At 35.7% G+C, this 22,036-nt stretch overlaps 1 long non-coding RNA gene across 1 annotated transcript in view; it reads right to left on the bottom strand.

Annotated features, from left to right (window-relative positions):
* Positions 1–21,003, bottom strand: part of LOC136155408 (uncharacterized) — a 36,575-nt gene extending 15,572 nt beyond the window's left edge. Inside the window, exons 1-2 of the long non-coding RNA XR_010660809.1 lie at positions 20,895–21,003; positions 12,748–12,853 (exon numbers count right to left, since the gene is read on the bottom strand). This is a non-coding gene — a long non-coding RNA (uncharacterized lncRNA). The remainder of the gene's footprint in view (positions 1–12,747; positions 12,854–20,894) is intronic.
* Between the last annotated feature and the right edge of the window lie 1,033 nt (positions 21,004–22,036).

Raw genomic sequence — 22,036 nt, 5'->3', positions numbered from 1 at the left:
CTTCTCCTCCTGCCCTCAATCTTTCCCAGGACCAGGGTCTTTCCCAATGAGTCAGTTCTTCGCATCAGGTGGCCAAAGTATTGGAGTTTCAGCTTCAACATCAGTCCTTGCAATGAACACCCAGAACTGATCTCCTTCAGGATGGACTGGTTGGATCTCCTTGCAGTCCAAGGGACTCTCAAGAGTCTTCTCCAACACCATAGTTCAAAAACATCAATTCTTCTGTACTCAGCTTTCTTTGTAGTCCAACTCTCACATCCATATATGACTACTGGGAAAACCATAGCCTTGACTAGACGGACCTTTGTTGACAAAGTAATGTCTCTGCTTTTTAATATGCTGTCTAGGTTGGTTATAACTTTCCTTCCAAGGAGTAAATATATAACCACTTAACTCACTGCTACCAAACTACTTTATTATCTCTGCTGATATGAAGCAGAAGACAAAATTTAAAAATTATCTAGGGTATTTATCATTTTCAAAATGTATTTTTATTCTCTTCATTCACAAGATGCCTCTTCTAGACCCTATAAAAATATAAATAAGCAGTATTTATTAAATGGTTGAATCATATATTAATCACATATTAATAAGCACAGGGACTCCTGGAGTAAGCAGATTTTCAATAACTGGTGAAGATTTAAATAAATGTATCCATGTAAATTATTTAATATAATAAAATTTTATAATAATATAATCAAATTTTAGGATTCCCCCCCGAAAACGAAAATTAAAGCATGGTTATCTCCTTTATTCAAAATCCGATCATCCTGCTACTTAATGAGACGACACCATAAGATAATAATTAACAGGAAATAAGAGTCAGTTGTCAATAACATGTGCCCAATATAGCTAACACCCACTACCACTAAGTCTCATCCCATCCAACGATGTGAGGATCTCTGCACAGCACACAACACACATTTCCTTCTCTAACTTCCAAGTCAGTGCTGAGGGATGCAGAGGAAGAGAAATAAGACCCCTGGTAACAGAGATTCAAGGGACTCGGTTTCTGTTCAAAGTCAGAAGAGGACACTGCCCTGGCAGGAATGCTTCAGCAAAGGAAAAACACACAGGCTGTTTTGTTTCTTTGTTTGTTTGTTTTAGAATTATGTTTTATTTGAAGGAATTTCTGAGGATGTAAACCCAGAAGACAGCCTCTCAGCTCTGAGGGACTGCTTGTAAGAGGTAAGGGAGGGTCCAGGGTAAATAGGAATTTTGCAAAAAATATTCGCAACAAAAACCAGGTCCCTAGACTATTTGCCTTAAGTATTCCCCCTTGCAGTTAGGTATAATGGCTACTGACAAGTACATTTTCTGATGCCTGGGAGGTATTTAGTAGATAGGATGTAGCTTAGGCTTTTTGTTTGCTTGTTTTTCCCCAAAATCTACTCTCAGAGCCAAAATATGTGTCCTCAGAAAACTTGATTCTCTGCTCAGCCACCAGTATAACGCAGAATCAATTAAGTTCTCTAATAGAGCAACAAGGAGGTTTTGACCAAGTACTCTGTGGTATCCATGCTCAGCAATAACCAACGGATAGACAAGCACCAGGAGTACAGAGAGAGCAAGCTGGTTTGCAGACACTGGACATCTTCTTTTACAGAAATATAAATCAAATATTTTAAATATGCAAGGCCTCCTTGCTTCCAGGCATTTCTAGTAACAGATTCAACACGAAAAGCTATTGTATCATCTCAAAGAGATTTTCTACACTTAGTTAAATTTACCTTGAATATCAAATTGTTTCCTATGCCTAATTTAAGTCAGCAACTCAGAATTACTTTTTTAATATTATCAGCTAACTAATATAACCTACCAAAATTAATAACATGGTGAAATTAAAAAAAAAAAATGACAGTCTGGGTGTGGTAGGCATAATCATGGCCCCCTAAAGAAGTATATGGACTAAGTCCTGGCCCTGAGACTATGATACCTTCATGGCAGGAGAAACTTTGCAGATGTCACTGAGATGGGAAGATTATCCAGGTGGCCTCTGGTGTAATTCCAAAGGTCCTTATAAGTGAAACAGGCATAAGGGGAAGAGAACAGGAGGAGAAGAAAATATGACAACCAAAGCCAAGGTCAGAATGATGAGATTGCTGACTTTGAAATTAGAAAGAGACCTTGAGCCGAGGAAGCCTCTGAAAACTGGAAAAGGCAAGGAACTAAACACTTCCCTAGAGTCTTCAGAAAGGCCTGTAGAGACTTTGGTTTTAACCACACAAGACTATTTCAGATGTCTGAACTTTAGAACTGTAAGGTAATACAGTGGTTGTTTTAAGACACTAAGATTGTAGTAATTTGTTCCAGCAACAATAGAGCTAATACAATGGGCAAACTATCCTTTTAGTAAATTATATTTTAACACAGCTCTAAGATTTCCCCACTGATTATATGCCACAAGATCTATCTTTCTACTTCTCAGTGTTAAGTACTGTCTCATCTTTTCTAGTAGGACATCAGTTTGGCTGCTCACTGGGACCATGGGTGTGATCCATTTGGAAATCCTTAGGATCAGGTATTGCACTGGATCTTTTTTTTTTTAATCTATTTTTTTTATTAGTTGGAGGGTAATTACTTCACAACATTTCAGTGGGTTTTGTCATACGTTGACACGAATCAGCCATAGAGTTACACGTATTCCCCATCCCGATACCCCCTCCCACCTCCCTCTCCACCCGACTCCTCTGGGTCCTCCCAGTGCACCAGGCCCGAGCACTTGACTCATGCATCCCACCTGGGCTGGTGATCTGTTTCACCATAGATAATATACATGCTGTTCTTTCGAAACATCCCACCCTCACCTTCTCCCACAGAGTTCAAAAGTCTGTTTTGTACTTCTGTGTCTCTTTTTCTGTTTTGCATATAGGGCCATCGTTACCATCTTTCTAAATTCCGTATATATGTGTTAGTATACTGTAATGTTCTTTATCTTCCTGGCTTACTTCACTCTGTATAATGGGCTCCAGTTTCATCCATCTCATTAGAACTGATTCAAATGAATTCTTTTTAATGGCTGAGTAATATTCCATGGTGTATATGTACCACAGCTTCCTTATCCATTCATCTGCTGATGGGCATCTAGGTTGCTTCCATGTCCTGGCTATTATAAACAGTGCTGCGATGAACATTGGGGTGCACGTGTCTCTTTCAGATCTGGTTTCTTCAGTGTGTAAGCCCAGAAGTGGGATTGCTGGGTCATATGACAGTTCTATTTCCAGTTTTTTAAGAAATCCCCACACTGTTTTCCATAGTGGCTGTACTAGTTTGCATTCCCACCAACAGTGTAAGAGGGTTCCCTTTTCTCCACACCCTCTCCAGCATTTATTGCTTGTAGACTTTTGGATAGCAGCCATCCTGACTGGCGTGTAATGGTACCTCATTGTGGTTTTGATTTGCATTTCTCTGATAATGAGTGATGTTGAGCATCTTTTCATGTGTTTGTTAGCCATCTGTATGTCTTCTTTGGAAAAATGTCTGTTTAGTTCTTTGGCCCATTTTATGATTGGGTCATTTATTTTTCTGGAATTGAGCTTCAGGAGTTGCTTGTATATTTTTGAGATTAATCCTTTATCTGTTTCTTCATTTGCTATTATTTTCTCCCAATCTGAGGGCTGTCTTTTCACCTTACTTATAGTTTCCTTTGTAGTGCAGAAGGTTTTAAGTTTCATTAGGTGCCATTTGTTTAGTTTTGCTTTTATTTCCAATATTCGGGGAGGTGGGTCATAGAGGATCTTGCTGAGATTTATGTTGGAGAGGGTTTTGCCTATGTTCTCCTCTAGGAGTTTTATAGTTTCTGGTCTTATATTTAGATCTTTAATCCATTTTGAGTTTATTTTTGTGTATGGTGTTAGAAAGTGTTTTAGTTTCATTCTTTTACAAGTGGTTGACCAGTTTTCCCAGCACCACTTGTTAAAGAGGTTGTCTTTTTTCCATTGTATATCCTTGCCTTCTTTGTCAAAGATAAGGTGTCCATAGGATCGTGGATTTATCTCTGGGCTTTCTATTCTGTTCCATTGATCTATATTTCTGTCTTTGTGCAAGTACCATACTGTCTTGATGACTGTGGCTTTGTAGTAGAGTCTGAAGTCAGGCAGGTTGATTCCTCCAGTTCCATTCTTCTTTCTCAAGATTACTTTGGCTATTCGAGGTTTTTTGTATTTCCATACAAATGCACTAGATGTTAATGCTCCTCATTCAGCTTAGCAACCTGTCTGCTAAATTTCACTGGAAATGTAGCAAGCTCACTGAGTTCCATTGCAAAAACCAGTAGTATGCATGCTTGGTAAGCTGCTTCAGTCATGTCTGACTCTTTGTGATCCCCCATACTGTAGCCCACCAGGCTCCTCTGTCCATGGGATTCTCTAGGCAAGAATACTGGAGTGGATTGCCATTCCCTTCTTCAGGGGATCTACCTGACACACGGATCGAACCTGTGTCTCTTAAACATCTGCATTGGCAGGCAGTTTCTTTACTACTAGCAAGTGGGTAGCCATTCCTTTCTTTGGGATCTTTCTGACCCAGAGATCCAATCTGGATCTCCCACACTGCAGGTAGATTCTTTACTTTCTGAACCACCAGGGAAGCCCAAAAGATAGCAGTAGATGATATAAGCTCTCATGCAATTGCAACTGCATTATTCTCACCAAATACAGCCTGATGGATATGACAGTGTTACATGAAACACATTAATTACTGAAATTATATTTGTCAGAGCAATAAATATCTACCTTTGATGCTAGAGAATATATGATTTGAAGCAAAAACTTTAATACACCTTATGTTAATTATTTACAAGGATTCACAAACACTGTGCTCTAAATGAACATATAAATATATACATGTAGTCGCATGGAGACATATATGCAGTGAGAGAGGTCTGTAGATTATAATGATTTGGGAGGATGCTTCTACACAACTAATACGCCTTAAAATTTCATCTTCCATATGCGGTTCATTTTGGAAAGCTATCACTTCCATTGAAATGACTTTTCTTTTGTCTATCCCTCCTGCAATATTATAAAATGCTCAAAGACAAAGGTCACATTTTATTTGTCTTATTTGTCATGGCACTATATATCATAATGGCTATTAGATGGGTCAATAAACTAGTGGATGAAGTTAGAGAACTTCCATAATATAAATGCCTAGGCAGTAAATCAAGAAGATGCTAAGGACAGAGAATTATTTAATCTGCTAGTGGTTTTAAAAAAGGTCTCAATCCCATAGTTCACTTGTCAACAAGTGAGCATCAAGAGAGACAGGTTGTCCACAGTTTCAGATCTAATTTTTGCCTTTTGTTCCCAGTTAAGGCAGTCTTTCTGTTGCTTACTTAAACTGATTTCTCATAAATAAAAATGACTCAAGGACTAACTATTATGTGTGATTCTGTAGGCACACACATAATATACATAATCTTTGTGTGTATACAGGTGTATACACACACACACACACACATATATACACCTATAATGTGTGTGTGTGTGTTTGTGTGTGTGTGTATAATTATATACATCCTGGGAATCCCTAATGTCTTCATTGCATCACACCCTGCAGTTTAGTTTCCAGCATCCAACCATTTGACTGGTTTTTCACAACGTTCCTCTCAAAGTTTATACTTATTAGCTTGTCTTATTTCTTGACCTATATACCTATTTCTTTTAGTAGTCAAAATATTTCTAATCTGTTTTAAGAATTCTTTCAAGTCATCATAGCCTCTAACAAAAACATAAGATCACAGTGCCCATTTTATTCTGCAAGTAGAATTCCATAATACATTCTCAGGATGTGGTATCAGTAATTCTTCTCTCTTTCTAGAATCCTTTCAGAGTCAAAATTCATTACTTGTGCAGGTTTAGGTTATACATCTCACGGCCACAGAAGCACTGTTCATATCACAGTCCTCAGAGACTGGCATACTATTTATTGTCACAATTAGTGAATGGTGACTAAGCATCTTAAAGAATGGACAACTAATCCCACGATGCACAAAGGTGGCATGCTGGCTAGTGGGTGCTGCTTATAATCTGATTATCACTGACTCAGAAAGGGCAAACTTCAGCCTTCAAGCCTGATGTAAAAACAGAAACCAAAGTTGCTTTAGTGAGGTAAAAACTTAGCTGAACAAGATATAGGCATCGATTGTTTTCAGTCATTGTACAATGGACAGAAGAAACAGGGAACCTTGAGAGAAAGGAAACAAGATTAGCACATGAGGACCCATGTTCTGCTTGGCTGCGTTATTGAATCATGGGCACTGGAAGAGGGAGTCCAAGCAAATCCTCCAGGTCTTGCTGAGTTGAGGATACAGAAACCATGGAGGAGCATGCTGAGATTGCACAGCAAAGTTGCAGACAAAGAAGTACAAGGGGAAAAAGCTTCAGAAACGTGCTCGGGGTACTCTTGCATTTTTGCTGAGAACTAATCAGTCTATGTATAGAGTTCAAGTTCGTGAGGCTGAACAAAGGATAGTCCGTAACTTGTAAGCTGAACAATCCCAGAGATCAGAGAAAGTAGAAAGACATTTGATCAGGCCACTGAGGGTCCCTGGTGATAATCCACTGGGTCATGCATTACTACTAGAGCTAAACTCTATCTGGAGTGAAGCCTACTCTAGGCCAACCATAACAAAGCTTAACAAGAGGCCTTAAAGAGATCAAGCAGATCTGCTAGTAGCTTAAACTGCTGCCAGATGAAAGGACAGACTCTTTCAAGGAAAACAACAGTGCAGACATGACTCCAACATAAAAGTACTGAGCATGGCAAGAAGCAAGACAACATGAGCCACAATCAGGAGTAAATCAGACAACTGAAACAAATTCAGAAACGAGAAGGGTTTTCTCTGGGAACTCAGGAAAAAGGATGTTATTGGAGCTCTTATACCAATATTTAACTATTTTGATATTGAACATAATAAACTAGCAAGCAATAAAAAACAAAGTGCAAAAGACTCTCCTTAGTATACAATAAGAAAAAATAGGATTTAAGAAATATGTATGCATGATCTTCTGTGCAAAAGATATTAATACGCAGGAAATGTAATTTTGAAACCTTTGAGACAGTTCACCCTCAGAGCCCAGCTGGAAATGAAACATGACAGAAGAGGAAGAAATGACACTTTGTTGAGTATATTTTGAGCTATGACTCTTAGAATGGTGATAATGTTTCCCATAGTCTCAAGCGATTAAAACCTGTCAGAATACGGTATATACAAAATAAAATTCAAAAGGTAACAAACTTGACTCTATTACAAAATGATAAATATAATCACATTGATTAGACTGGGGCAGAAAAAACCAGCCAAAGAAGTCTTAAACACACACACAAATTGACTGTATCTGTAAGGCTAAAGACAAAAAAGAACTGTGTGAACAATATTAGACTCCAGTTTGTAAATGTGCTTTTCACAAGGTTATGAGTTTGTAGATATGAAATTACTTTGTGTGTGTGCTAGGATTGAGCAAAAAGTAAATATATGGTGGATAATGAAAGCCTGGGCGTCTACTCTCAGAAAATAGTTATTGATACAAATGAGGGAAAAGGGAAGGCCAGCATGAATGCTGTAGTGTTAGACTAGGGTGAAAAGCATATGGTATGTTTTTAGTACTCAGACAAGTAGATAAATGTAGAAACATAGATGTATATGAGTGTATGAGTTGATATATATATATATATTTCCTACCTCCTCCAGCAAAAGGGCCTAGAAGCAATACCACTGAAGTAACAATGAGAATATTGTTCCTAATTAGAGGAGTCAAGATCCTTGGAGAAACATTTGGCATCAGGATCGGGCAAGGAAAATGTAAGATGAGTCGGGGATATTTTGATGCCAGAAAGTAAGAAAGTGCTCCCAGAATGATGATGGAGATTTTTGAAGAAGACACAAAACCCAACCCGAAGGAGCTCTCATAGCCAAATCTGGGAAATTTTGAGCTGTAAAATAATAAAGATAGTTAGATTTATAACCTCGAGAAGAAGATAAGATATCCACGAGTCCATACTAATATAAATAATTGAATATGTCAACAAAAAAGGGGAAGAATCACAAGGGCCAGCTCTTTCTTACAGTAAAACTTTCATCACTGAATATAGAAGGAGTAAAGAAAACAGAAAATCATTCATTTTCAGTAATAATCATCACAAGGCAGAACCTTTGAGAAATATTAAAATCAGTGTGACACAGGCACATTGAGAAGCTGTCTGCACAGTGTGAAGCATCTCCCACAATACGCGTCATTATGAAATGGCACACTTACAGTGGAGGTGCCGCCTTAGCCACGTGATCACATTGAATGCTACTCGTCACAAGATACATCAAAGACATGGAGTTTCTTATATGATGCGCTGAGCAGGTCATAACATCCATTCTGTGGTGTTTTTTTACCAAAAAAATATTTAATTTTAATGTAATTGTGAGAAAACGCCAGAAGAATTAAAGTTGAGAGATATTCTACAAAAATAAATGACCTGCCCAATTTTGGTACTCTTTTTTTTTTTTTTTTTTTTTTTTTCATTTTTCAAATGTCTGAATAAGACTAAGGAACTGTCAGAAGACATGGTGACATGACAACTAAATGAAATGAGAGAACCTAATTTATATTATGGACCAGAAAAAGGACATTAGTAGGATATATAGAAGAATACTCTATCATTTGGCAGGATGCAAAGTGTTGCAGAATAACCCATGAGTCAAAGGAAAAAGAAAAGCACAAGGGAAATTGGAAAATAGTTTTAGAAAATGAAAATATAATAAAAATTGTGTGGTGCAGCTAAAATATTTCTTACGGGAAAATGTATAGATTTAATATTCTTATATTGAACATATAGAATCTATTATCTTAAGATAATAGATTAAGGTTCTACCTTAAGAAGCTAAAAAATGAAGCATAAAGTAAACCCAAATTAAGTATAAGGAAGAACATTTTAAAAGATAAGAGCATCCTTGGTGGCTCAGATCATAGAGAAAATTAACAGAAACATAAATCGGTAATTTGAAGGAAAAAAATGAATCTGAAAAATGTCTGGCTAGATTTATCAAGAAGAAAATGGAAAAGTCACAGATTTTAGCTATCAGGAATGAAACAGAAAGAATATAACTACAGAACCTACAGACATTAATCTGATAATAGGGATGTTATGAAATCTTTAGGCAAGTACATTTGGCAGACTAGATGACATGCCAAATTCTTTGTAAAACCCTAGTTTTTAACTACTAAGAATATTTGAATTTTACTTTAAAAGTTCCCTACAAATAAAATTCTAGACTACATAATTTCTCTGATGAGTTCTGCTCAACTTTAAGGAAGTAGAGCAATAATCCCAAACAAAATGTTTTGGAAAATAGAAGTGAAAGAAACACTTCCTAACTGATGTTACAGGGCCAGTATTACTCTGTTAAACCAAGACAAAGACATTTATAAGCAATCAAACTGCAGACTAATATTCTTTATAAACATAGATCAAAACTCCCTTAAAACATAATAACAAATTGAGCTTGAGAATATGTAAAATGAGCAACTGGAGTTTCTAATAGAATTGCAAGGTTGAATAATAGCTCATAAAAATCAATTTTGTTCACCTTATTCATTATTTGAACAGAAAAATTATATGATCAGTTCAACAGATGTAAGAAAAAATTAAAACACTTAAACACTCAATATGTTAAAATTATCTAGCTAAAAATAGAAAGTAAGTTCCTCAGCCTAATAAAGAGCATGTCTAAAAACCCTGTGCCAAGCATTTAGTGCTGAAAGAATTAATGATTTCCCCCTGAAATTGGAGATAAGGCAAGGATGTTCTTATCACTTATTTGACTAAAGGCCTTGAGCAGTAAGACTAGACAAAAAATAGAAAATGTATCGACTATACAGGAAAGAGCGGTAAAACTATATCTACTACAATATAGAGGAATAAACTAGTGATATGTCCAACAGTATGAATGAATCTCAAAAACTTTCTAACTACAAAACGCTAAGCACAAAACAGTCCAGTCTATTTATATGAAAGTTCCTAAGAGACAAATCTAATTCAGAGTAACAGAATGGTGTTGGAGATAGGAAAGATAACTGGGAAGGGGTATAAGGGAAAGTTTTGGAGTGAAGGAAATAACATCTTGTTTGTTCCAGGAGCTACCTGGATAATTACATCTGTCAAAATTCACCAAGCTATACACTTAAAAGAGTAATATTTATTTTATGTAAATTACATTTCAATAGAGTTGATTTTTTTTTTAAAGTGTTTCCCAGGGTGACCAAAATAGGGAGAAAAAGAAGAAAAGTGTTTTGAGATAGCTACTAGGAGCTTGCTTTTTGCAGCAACTCTGCTTTCCAGCAGGCTGTGGTCTTTAAGGATACTGTCTGCCCCGAGTGTGCTGCCAGCGCTTCAGCACCAAAGGCTTCTGCCTCCTTAGAGGCAGGAGTGGGTAGAGCATCCTGGGGAGGGTAGAGGTATATTAGGGCTCCAAATGTACATTCTCTTTCCAAAGTATGTTTATTAAGCCAACAAAAACAAACCAGAAAGCTAAGTAAGTCCAAAGCATCTTCTCATACAATTTTGTAACGAATTAAGTGAAAATTTCAACCAGTGAAATTTGGCTTATATAGTTCTTCCCCTAACAGGATTAACTTTTGGATTGCGGGCCAAACCTCGTATCACTTGTTTCCTCTTTTCTCTCCTTCCTGCTGTCTTTCCTTCTTCCCTTCCCTGTCTTCCTTTCTCATCTTCTTCCTTCTTTGCGTCCTTCCTCTCCTCCTCTTTCTTCCTTACTCTTTTTCATCATGGTTTTGTTTGCCATACATTAGGAAAAATAGAACTGGGCTGTAAAGTTTTAAGAAGTGGTTCCTGGCAGGCTCATTCTTGCCCCCATGTGATCCCTGTAGTTGGCACTATTTCCTCACTGGCACTTTCGTACTTGAGTAATTAATGTTTGAAGGAAAAGCCTGATCTGTTTTTGTCATGGACTATGTTCCAAGGTATTTTACTGGAAACATAGCAGGACTGCTATAGTGTGTAAAACATTAGGAATCTAAAACTATTCCTTTCCCAATTTTGCCCTAGTAGCAACTATGCACCCTGATTAAATTATGACTCTTATTTGAAATACTAATGTGCATAACTAAGAAATAGGATGCCTAATGATTGTCATTCTGATCTCAAAAAGTTACTGAATATGAGAGAAGTGATCAAGGGAAGCTTTGTGAAATGCTCAGAAGCATACAATGAAACCAGATTCATCATCCTGCCATTTAGAATTTTAATGTTTCAACTGTTTTTAATACTGTTTAATATAAAAATTAACCTATTTAGAATCTATGGAATATGATTAATTGCTTTGTTTAAGAAGAAATTATAAGTCATCTGTGAAGTGTTCAGTTACACTGTATGTGTATCCCCTAAATTTATACATTAAAGTCCTAAATCCCATGGTGATGATATCTGAATGTATGGACATAGGCAGGGAATTAGGTTAGGATGAGATCATGGGGGATGGGGTAAGACCCTCATGGTGGAATTAGTGTCCTTATAAGAAGAGCTCTCTCTTTCCTCCATGTGAAGACACAGTGAGAAAGTAGCCATCTGCAGTCCAGAGAGACTTCTCACCAGACACCTACCCTTCCAGTACCCTCAGCTCAGACTTCCAGCCTCCAGAACTGTGAGAAATATATTTCTGTTGTTTAATCCACCCAGTCTATGGTGTTTTAACAGTTTGAGTGGACGAATATAAGTGGTGATAGAGACCATCATTTCCTTTTGACCTTAAATATGAATATATAAAACTAAATTTTTATATAATTTTATATAATTACATGAATATGTATGTAATGACATTATACATATCTTTTGACAAGATCGTGCTTATATTATAAACAATTTTGCCTCTGATTTTAACAACCAACACAATATAGATGTTTTCTCGTGTTAATAAATATTGCCTGATATTCTCTTTCACTGTTTGCATGACATGTCATCATAAAGATTGTCAGGTTCTTTTAAGCCATGCTTTTGGCTATCTAGATTATATCTGACTTTCCATTACTATATGGTATTATGTTATGAATCAACTTAGTAGTTAAGTTTTTGTCTAAACATGTGATTGTTTCCTCACACTAGAATATCAGAGTTGATTCACTTTTAAAATTATCACAGCACATACCAAATACATATCAAAAATATTATACTTATTTGTACTTCAAACAATTAGTTCATAAACGTGACTATCTCACTGAATTTTACAATGTCTAGTTCCCTGCAGCTGAATGTCAAAAGAGAGAGTGCATAAATGTCCCATCGGCCCTGAGCACCATCCGCACTTACTTTTCCTGTCTCATTCCACCCTCAACAGTACCCAACACTATTCCTCAATTTTCATTACTAAGAGGATGAGTGAAAACTGTGTGCTCTTTTATTGTACTATTATTACAAATGAAGGCACAGATAAGAGTGAAAAGTCATTCCTATCTTTATGTTTAGATTTCTTCCTGTATAATTTTTTATAAATTTTAATCAATTTTCATTTCTTAAGAGTTTTAAAATTGCCACTTGAAAGGTTAAAAGTCTTTTGCAGAGAAATGATTAATGTTATTAAAACTAGGCAAAACATTCACAAATTTATAGCAGATGAATAATAAATATTATTAATCTACAGGGTTTTGTGAATAGCTTTTCCCAATTTGTCACTTTAACTTTTAGCTTTTTCTTGTACACAAGTTACAACCAGGTGTTTTTGTAAGGTGGAGTTCAACTTACCTGTGACTGTGACTTCTTTTCTGCCCAGAAGAGAGAGCAGAAACCATACCTCAATTCTAGGGTACCACTGTCATTTTTGTTTCCTCTACATCTTTCTGCCATCACACTGTGAACAAGTGAAGTAAACATTGAGGCTCCAAACTCACTTAAAACTATATAGATCATTTTAAACAATTAAACAAGGAGATTTGTTAAGGAGGGTAAATGATCAGAAAGTAAGTGTTTGCCAGAGGAGACAAATGGGAAAGGAAGCACAAAAAAGAACAACTAAAACACTGTCATCATTTTGGGGGCACAATTAAATCTGAAAATTAGCAAGACAGCTAGAACTTAACTTACATTTTGGAAGTTTATAATGATAAGTAAAAAACTGATCGACAGTCTGTGGTGTGACATAGTTTCCTCTCTGGTGTCTTCAATGCCTGTAGTTTCATATTTGAGTGATAAAAGGTTAGAAATTATAGTGCTACTACTGGTATTTGTTAATGAACCTTTAAATTGGCCATCACTGTTATAGCCTGTTTATGTTGGCTTGGCTGTGGTGGCTCTTTTATTGAAATAGATAACACAATTAATTTACTTCAATCTTCTAAAATATTTGGATTTTATCCAAAGAAAATGACTGTCAGAAATAATGCCAGATTTGGGACCAGCAACAGGAAAACTCTACACATATCACCAACCAAAAGTGCCAGTTGTAAAAGGAGGGGGAAATTGTTGTAAGGGAGAAAGTGAAAGTCGCTCAGCCCTGTTCGATTCTCTGTGGCCCACCATGGACTGCTGGAGTGGGTAGCCTTTCCCTTCCCCAGGGGATCTTATCTTCCCAACCCAGGGATTGAACCCAGGTCTCCTGCATTGCAGGCAGATTCTTTGCCAACTGAGCTATCAGGTGAGGGAGGGGGCACATGCATATCACTCACATGGCTAAGAGAAAAAGAAATCAAATTAATACAAAATTGGTGTCAGACCTAATGAACAACACAGGTTGCTTCCACCACTATGCCAATCTTTGGTCTTGTGAGGGGCTGATGATGTTTTTCAGAAAAATCTTTTTTTCACTTTGTGCCTACTCAAATGTCATACCATATTGACCACTGTATAAGAAGCACGTTTTCCATATAAAAAGGTTATGGTGCATTGCAACCACTAGATACATCCTAGACTTAACAGTAAAAAGCAAACATTCTCATAGACTATGAGACATAAAGCAAAATTATATTTCCCATCCCCGAAAGATTTTGAATTTGAGATGCTTTCTGATAATTTTCATTTTCAAAAACTACTGTCAGTTTTAGCCATTGACTTTTTTGCCATTAACTTCTAAGTAAGAAGGTGAAGCAAAGGTGGTGTTGACTTAGTTTAGAACAGGGCTTAATAAAATGTCATATATTTGCCATTGTTTGCCCTGATAGCTGAATGTTTGTTTTCAAGGTTAATCAAAATAGAAAATAACTTTTTACAAAGACATCAGAATAAAAGAAAGTAAACCTAGTTCTCATTGTTTTATATAAAAGACATTGTTTTATCTTCTGATATGAAGCATAAAATGTAGAGAGCCAAAACTTTTTAAGGATTAAATTTTTATTTTCGCTTTTATATACATATCTCCATGTATATATATTGAATTATTTGATACTTTATCTTCTTTGAAGGTGAATTGATTTTGATTGCTTAAAGTCTAGTTTCTCTATCAATTTCTTAAAGAGGAGAAAGTCTCTATCAAAATCTTTATTTTTCCAATTATCTGTTTCTTTAATCCTGTTCATTTTTGCTTCATATTTTTAAACTTTATTCTTAAGCACATAGTTATGATAATTTTGTCTTCCTAATGAAATGAGTTATCATTGTGAAATCTCTATTTTTAGGAATACAATTTGTGTTAAGGTCAGTTTTATCTATTATTAACACTGCCACTACAGCCTTCTTTTCTTACTCTTGGCGTGCTAAATATATTTCTCCTCATTAGCCATTTACTAAGTAAATCTCTTATTAACAGGGCTGTGCTTATCTTAGAATTGCAGCACTTTTCTATGTATTATTACTTAAACTGTATCTGTTATATGACTTATTGTTGGGTCTTTTATCCATTTGGACAGTTTTTAATTTGGGTGTTTAGTTTCTTAGTGTTTAATATAATTATTGATATGATTCAATTTAGATCTGCCATGCAGTTTTTTCATTTATCCCCCTTTTTTTGTTACTCTGTTCCCCCTTTTCTCATTTGTTTCTGACTTTTGAATACGTAAAAAATTTTATTTCACCTACTATCTTAATAACTATAGTTTTTTCCCTTTCTTTTTTTCTTAACTTGATGGATTACAGTGCACATATTTAGTTTTTTCCTAACCAACATAGAGTTAAAATTGGACCACTTCATGTAAATTGTAGACACAGTACAACTACATATATAAATGAGCCTAAACAGATGATAAATTCAATGAACTCCATTTTTTACTGTAAAAGTATATAAAGAGAAATACAGTTTTCCATTTACCCTTATTTTTACCATTTCTTTCTGAGGATCCAATTTGAATTTGGTATCATTTCTTCAGCCTGAATGAATCATTTTAGCTTGATTTAGCATTTCTTAAGATGTCAGTCTGCTGTTATTTTTTATTCACATATTTCAAACTTCTCTTACTGAATTTAGAATTATTATAGCTTCTTGATAAATTGGCCTCTTTATTAACATATAACGTCTCTCTTGGTCCTGGCATTTTTCCTTGTTCTGAGGTCAACTTGGTTTGATACAATATGAGCACTCCAGCTTTCATCTAAGTGGTGTTTTCATATTATAACTTTTTCCATTCTTTAACATTTATATTTTAATACTTAAAGTGGGTTTCCTGTAGACAACATGTATATATAGGTTTTGGTTTTCATCCAATCTGACAATATTGACTTTTAATTGGGGTATTTGGGCCAGTGCTATCCAATGAAAATAAAATGTGAGCCACAAATATTAGTCACATTTATGTAATTTTTAAAAAATTTAGTAGACACACCAAAAAGGGTTAAAATACTCTTTCAATACTTTGCTTTATTTATTCAAATATATCCAAAAATATTCTCATTTAAACAATCAATGTAAAAATATATTACTGAGTATTTTACATTAGATTAACTCATACTAAGTTTTTGATAGCCAATGCATGTTTTATACTCATACCACATTTCAATTTGGCCTAAACATATATGTCCCTAATACCTAAATGTGACTTTGGCATTGGATGACACAATATATTCAGTGTGGCTATCAATAAGACTGAAGTTAAAGCTATTTTCTATTTGTTCCATCTCATCTTTCTCTTATCAAATATTTCTGCATTTTTATATTAATGATGTTATGAGATTAATTATATGATTCTATTGTATCTTTACTCTTAGTTAGCTCACCTTGTTCCTTTTTCTTATTAGTAATCGCTTTAGAGTTTACCATATTCATCTTTAACTTATCACAGTCTAAATTAAGATTATGTTATTATCACTTCAAATACAGTATAAAAATCTTATAAGAGTGTAACTCCATATTCACTTTTCCTCTTTGGTTGTATTGTTGTCATATGTTTTATTTCTGCTAATTCTATAAACGAAACCATGCATTATTACTTCTTAATAATAAATGTCAAGTATATTTGTTAATAATGACAAGGAAATGATCTGCTACAGAAATTTTTTAAAGTGAGAACATATATCTTCTTTAAATATTTGAATGTTTATTTAAATATTTTGGAGAAGGAAATGGTAACCCTCTCCAGTATTCTTGCCTGGAGAATCTCCATCGACAGAGGAGCCTGCCAGGCTGCAGACCATGGGGTTGCAGAGTCAGACATGACTTAGCAACTGAACAGCATTCAAATATTTACCATTTCCAGCACTCTCACTCTTTTTGCAGATTCAAATATACGTTTGGTACCAATTAACTTCTGTTTGAATATTTTCCTTAAGTATTACTTTTAGTATGAATCTTCTTAATTCTCACAAGTTTTTTTTTGGTCTGAAACATATTTTTGCCTGTAAGTTTGAAGAATATTGTGATACATGCAATAATTCTAGGTCAAGAAATATTTTTCATTTAGCATCTTAAAGATCTTATGCCACTGTCTTCTGGTTTTATAGTTTCTGAAGTCTGCTTTCATTTTGATGTATATTTTTCTCTTTGTCATGTGTCTTTTTTCTCTACCTTCTTTTAAGATTTTCTTAGTGTCTCTGGTTTTCAGTGATTTTATTATAAACCTTAGTGTTGGTTTCATTACCACCATTGTGCTTTTGTTATTATTTAAATTATTGAATTTATGTGTCTGTCAGTCATCAAATTTATAAACTTTTCATGACTATTTCATCACATTTCTTTCCTGCCTCATTATTTTTTCTTCTTCTAGGACTCCAGTTACTAATGTGTTATAATACTTGATAATATCCCTCTAATAGTGAAATTTATTTTCATCTTTTTCTATGACTTTTTAACATACTTTTCATTAGCATGCCTTTAAATGTAATGAGGTTGCCTGTGACTTATATACTTATAATAACATTCAGTGTATTTTTTTAAGTATATGTTGTACTTTTAATCTCTAGAAAATCTATCTGAATTTTGTTTACAACTTCATTATGATTATTGTGTCTAAGATCTCATCATGTTCAGGTTTTCTTTTATATCCTTTATAGAGAAGTTCTAATGTTTATCTCAGCTACCTTTTAAATTAGCACACTATATAGAGTCAGTAAGTTTCTAGAAAAAAGTGAGCAGAAAGTACAAAAATTCCAATGTATACTCAATTTCCCCTAAACTAGACAGTTTTCCCCATGTTTAGTATCTCAGAGTAGTGTGGCAAATTTTTTGCAATTGATAAGCCTATACATACACATTATCATTAGCTAAAGTGTACAGATTACAGTAGCCTTCATTCAGTAGCCTTCATTCTTTGTGTGTATATTTCTATGGGTTTTGACAAGTGCATAATGTCAGGTCTCCACCATTACAGTGTAACATACAGATAGCTTCCCAGGCCTTTGTGCCACCTGCTCATCCCTCACTCCCAGCACCCTAATCCCTGGCAACCACTGGTCACTATTTTTCTTAGTTAATTTGACTAGAGGTTCATCAACTTCGTTGATACTTTCCAAGAGCTAGCTTTTGGTTTTGCCACCTTTATTGATTTCTGTTTTAAATTTCACTGATTTCTACCTTAATTTTTTATTATTCGTTTGTTCTTACTTTGGATTTAATTTGCTATTTTTCTAGTTTTCTCACCTTGGGTGACACAGAAATGAAGAGGTGTTTCTGAAGTTGGTTATTTCCCTTTCCCCACATCAAAGGTAAAATGGGGCTGGAGTTTGATATTTCCCTTCTCCTAAGTCAGATAGGCTTTATTAAAATACAAGTCAGTCAGATTTTGGTAAAATAGTAACTTTAGAGGGTATTCTTTGTTAAGGATAATAGGATGCTTTTGGAATATTTCAGAATGCTGCATTCTTCTCACACTGTGGGAATCATGAGGACATCTCTCTCTAATGTTCATCCTCAAAAGCTAGTGGGACTATTGGGGGTAAAACTCTCATAAGCATGAGACAACTTGTATGACTGGCCTGCCTGGAGTCTCTTAACATTCAAGCTTATCCAAACAGAACTTCCAACAATTCAGCAGTTGCTGTTTAAGTATTTCTAACAGACTTCTGCTCTTAGACTTTTGCTCCTAGTGAAGAAAACACTTTGACTTGCAGTATATGAATCTGTCTCCAGTTGGGGCAGTAGTTTGCCCTGTGACCTTCAATTCTCTGATGTATATCATATATCTAAAAATGATTGCTGATTTTTACTTTGTTCATCTTTTTCTTTTTCTGAAAATGAAGTGAAATGTCTAAGATTTCTATACTGTAGACCATAAACTGGAAGTTGTCCCAGCTTTCTAAACTCTTCATTTGTTAATTCCTTTATGTGCTATTTCTGCATTTATTTCTATCAAATTATATTTCTCCTGATTAAAATCTGTATTTTTCTGTTCCTTTGATTGCCTAGTAATTTTTGACTAGATGCTGGACACTGTGTATTTCATATTGTACAATAAAGGACTTTTTTTTTTTTATATATACCTTTAAAGAGCACTGTATTTTCACCAGGCAGACAGTTAGGTTACATGTGGGTCATATTAATTTTTCAAAACTTTCTTTTTAACTTTTTAAACATGTTAAAAAAGGTTAAAAAGGAAAGTGGCTTCCCTGGTAGCTCAGGCAGTAAAGAACTGCTTGCAATGGGGGAGACCTAAGATTGATCCCTGGGTTGGGAAGATCATCCCCTGGAGGAGGGCATGGCAACCCACTCCAGTATTCTTGTCTGCAGAATCCCATGGACTGGTAGGCTACAGTCCATAGGGTTGCAAAGAGTTGGACACGACTGAAGCGATGAAGCAGGCACACACAGAGAATTTTAAGGCTAACTTACTTTCACTTGCTTTCACTGCTAAGACCTGATGTATCATGAGGTCTTTCCACTTTGACTTCAAGAACAGAAATTACTTCCATCTTATGTGAACTCAAAAAACTTGTCACTCCTGGCCTTTCCCAGGTTCTTTCTCTAATTTCAGAGTTTCCCCTAATGTTTGTGTAGATCAGTACTTAACCAAAGACTCAAGGTGACCCTTCTGCAATTTTCCAGAACTTTCTCATTATGCAGCCCCCTCCACTCTCATATTCTGCCCCACATTCACTGTTCATTCCACTTCAGCCTTCCAGAGCTTTTATCTCTGCTTCCTTTACCCTGATTACCTGGCTCCACTTGGGATCCCCATCCCTGTGCTGTCCTTCCAATCATTAAGCTGTAATGTTGGTACAACCACATCATGTGCCTCTGCTCTTAGAGATTATCACTCTTCTAAGGGATTCTGGCCCACAGGAGTAGATTTAATGGTCACCTGAGTTAAATTCACCCATTCCAGTCCATTTTAGCTCACTGATTCCTGAAGTATTGATGTTCACTCTTGCCATCTCCTGTTTCACCACTTCCAACTTGCCTTGATTCATGGATCTAACATTCCAGGTTCCTATACAATATTGCTCTTACAGCCTCAGACCTTTCTTTCATCACCAGTCCCATCCACAACTGGGTGTTGTTTTTGCTTTGGCTGCATCCCTTCATTCTTTTTGGAGATATAGCTCCACCGATCAGCAGTAGCATACTGGGCACCTACCAACCTGGGGAGTTCATCTTTCAGTGTCCTGTCTTTCTGCCTTTTCAGTTATCATATACAAAACAGGGCTTCCTCGTGGCTCAGTGGTAAAGAATCCACCTGCCAATGCAGGCGATGGAGATTTGATCCCTGGGTCAGGAAGGTTCCATGGAGAAGGAAATGGCAACCCACTCCAGTATTCTTGTCTGGGAAATCTCATGTATAGAGGAGCCTGGTGGGCTAACGTCCATTGGGTCGCTAAGAGTTGGACACAACTGAGAGATTAAATGACAACAACAACAATATACAAGACAACTGAGGAGAAGTGTCATTAAATCAACACTTCCCCCTAATGCGTAGTAAACTATCTAAAAGTGGATACATATTGTCTTTAATAATTTTAGTTCAGTGATGAGAACTATTTTTTAATGATCGATACATAGGTCTATATTGTTAGAATGGAGATAGGCGAATTTGCATCATGAACCCACAGACCTTCTTGGGTTGAAAAATGAAAGTGTTAGTTGCTCAGTCATGTTCCACTCTTTGCGTTCCCATGGACTGTAGCCTGGCAGGCTCCTGTGTCCATAGAATTCTGCAGGCAAAAACATTGGAGTGGGTTGTGACATAACCAAATCCAGTTTGCCCTGGATGCTTTATAGTGTACTCAAATATCCATGCTCAAATTTCCCCATCATGGAAAAATAACAAAGCCAGTGAAAGAAAATTTACTAAAGGTAGAAGGAAACCATGAGTTTCTAATACAGTTGGGAAGATATCCAATGATGTATCAGTGATGCAGTGCATCACAGGATACAACAAAGATGCGACAGTGATCTTAAACTTTAGATATAGGAAACTGAAATTTACTCCAGTTTATAATTCCTCAGAGTAGAATCCCAACCTGGAGAAAAGCTTTGTGAGAAATCTCAAAGAGCTGTATCACTATAGGCAGAATTAAGGACAAGTTTAATAACTTACTTTTAGTTGTGTTGTCAATGGGTTTTGATACAGGGAAGACTGGGAGGACAAATAACTCTCCTGTTCAAGGATTCACTGCACATCTGCATAAGGCAGCATTCTGTAATTAAAAAAAAAGTTGATAAGCAATTTCAGACTCAGATTCAGCTAAGACTTGAAATGGACATTCTTCCATATTTGATTCAGAGCAGCCTTCTTTCTTAAGCTCATCTTTTTTTCATTTATAAATCTATAGAAAATAAAATAAATGAAATAAAAACATTCACTACTTAACTAACATTGTCTATTTGGTTGAGTGGGGTTATCATCTCACATATTTCTATTTCCCTAGGCTTTGTGTCCTTATCTTGAGTAATATCTTTGTCACACATTTCTAGCGTATCAAGCATGAGATCTGCAAACCACCATTTCTAGAGAAATATAAGCAATTTACCAGAATTCACAGTCAGTTACCAAACTCTGTATGCCTGGTTTGTGTAGTATTGATGAATTTACACTCTCTTTGGCTTATATAAAACTGAGAATGAGGATGAACGATATTGTATATATTAATAACCAAACATTAAAACAAAATAGACTTATTGCAGATCAAGACTGCCTCCTCCCCTCAGCCTACGATAGCAGATGCAGTTTCTACATAGAGAACATAGTTTTAAAATCTTATCTCAAATGTCCAAGTCTAACTCTTGAGAAAGATAGGTTTGGCACTAAGAGTAATAGCATTTTTTTAACATCCAATATCTTGTCTCATCAATTATTTTAGTAAAGTTTGCTCTGCAACTGTATTCTCTTCATTCCCAAAATGTCACTGGCAGACTGTAATACAGTTCCTGAACCTTGATTCAAAGCTGGGCAGAAATCTCATGAAAGCTATTTTTTCCCCCCTATAATGTGTAACGTGTGGGTTTCTTGGCTTACAAAGAGACTTCAAGAAGGCATGATTCTTTAATAATATACCATAGAGAAAATGTTACTTAAAGTAAGCTTTAAGATAAAAATAATCTAATTATGTAATTATGGATAGAGAAAGAGCTCTCTGTGGTTAGCCTGGATCCAACTATGATAATATGATTTTCATGAAATTGGCACAGTTGACAACTGAGACTGCAAATGTTAGATTGCTCATCATTGGTGGGCTTTCT

Source organism: Muntiacus reevesi, unplaced genomic scaffold (assembly GCF_963930625.1).
Source record: "Muntiacus reevesi unplaced genomic scaffold, mMunRee1.1 SCAFFOLD_31, whole genome shotgun sequence".
Lineage (NCBI taxonomy): Eukaryota > Metazoa > Chordata > Mammalia > Artiodactyla > Cervidae > Muntiacus > Muntiacus reevesi.
This window is presented reverse-complemented; position numbering and strand designations above follow the sequence as displayed.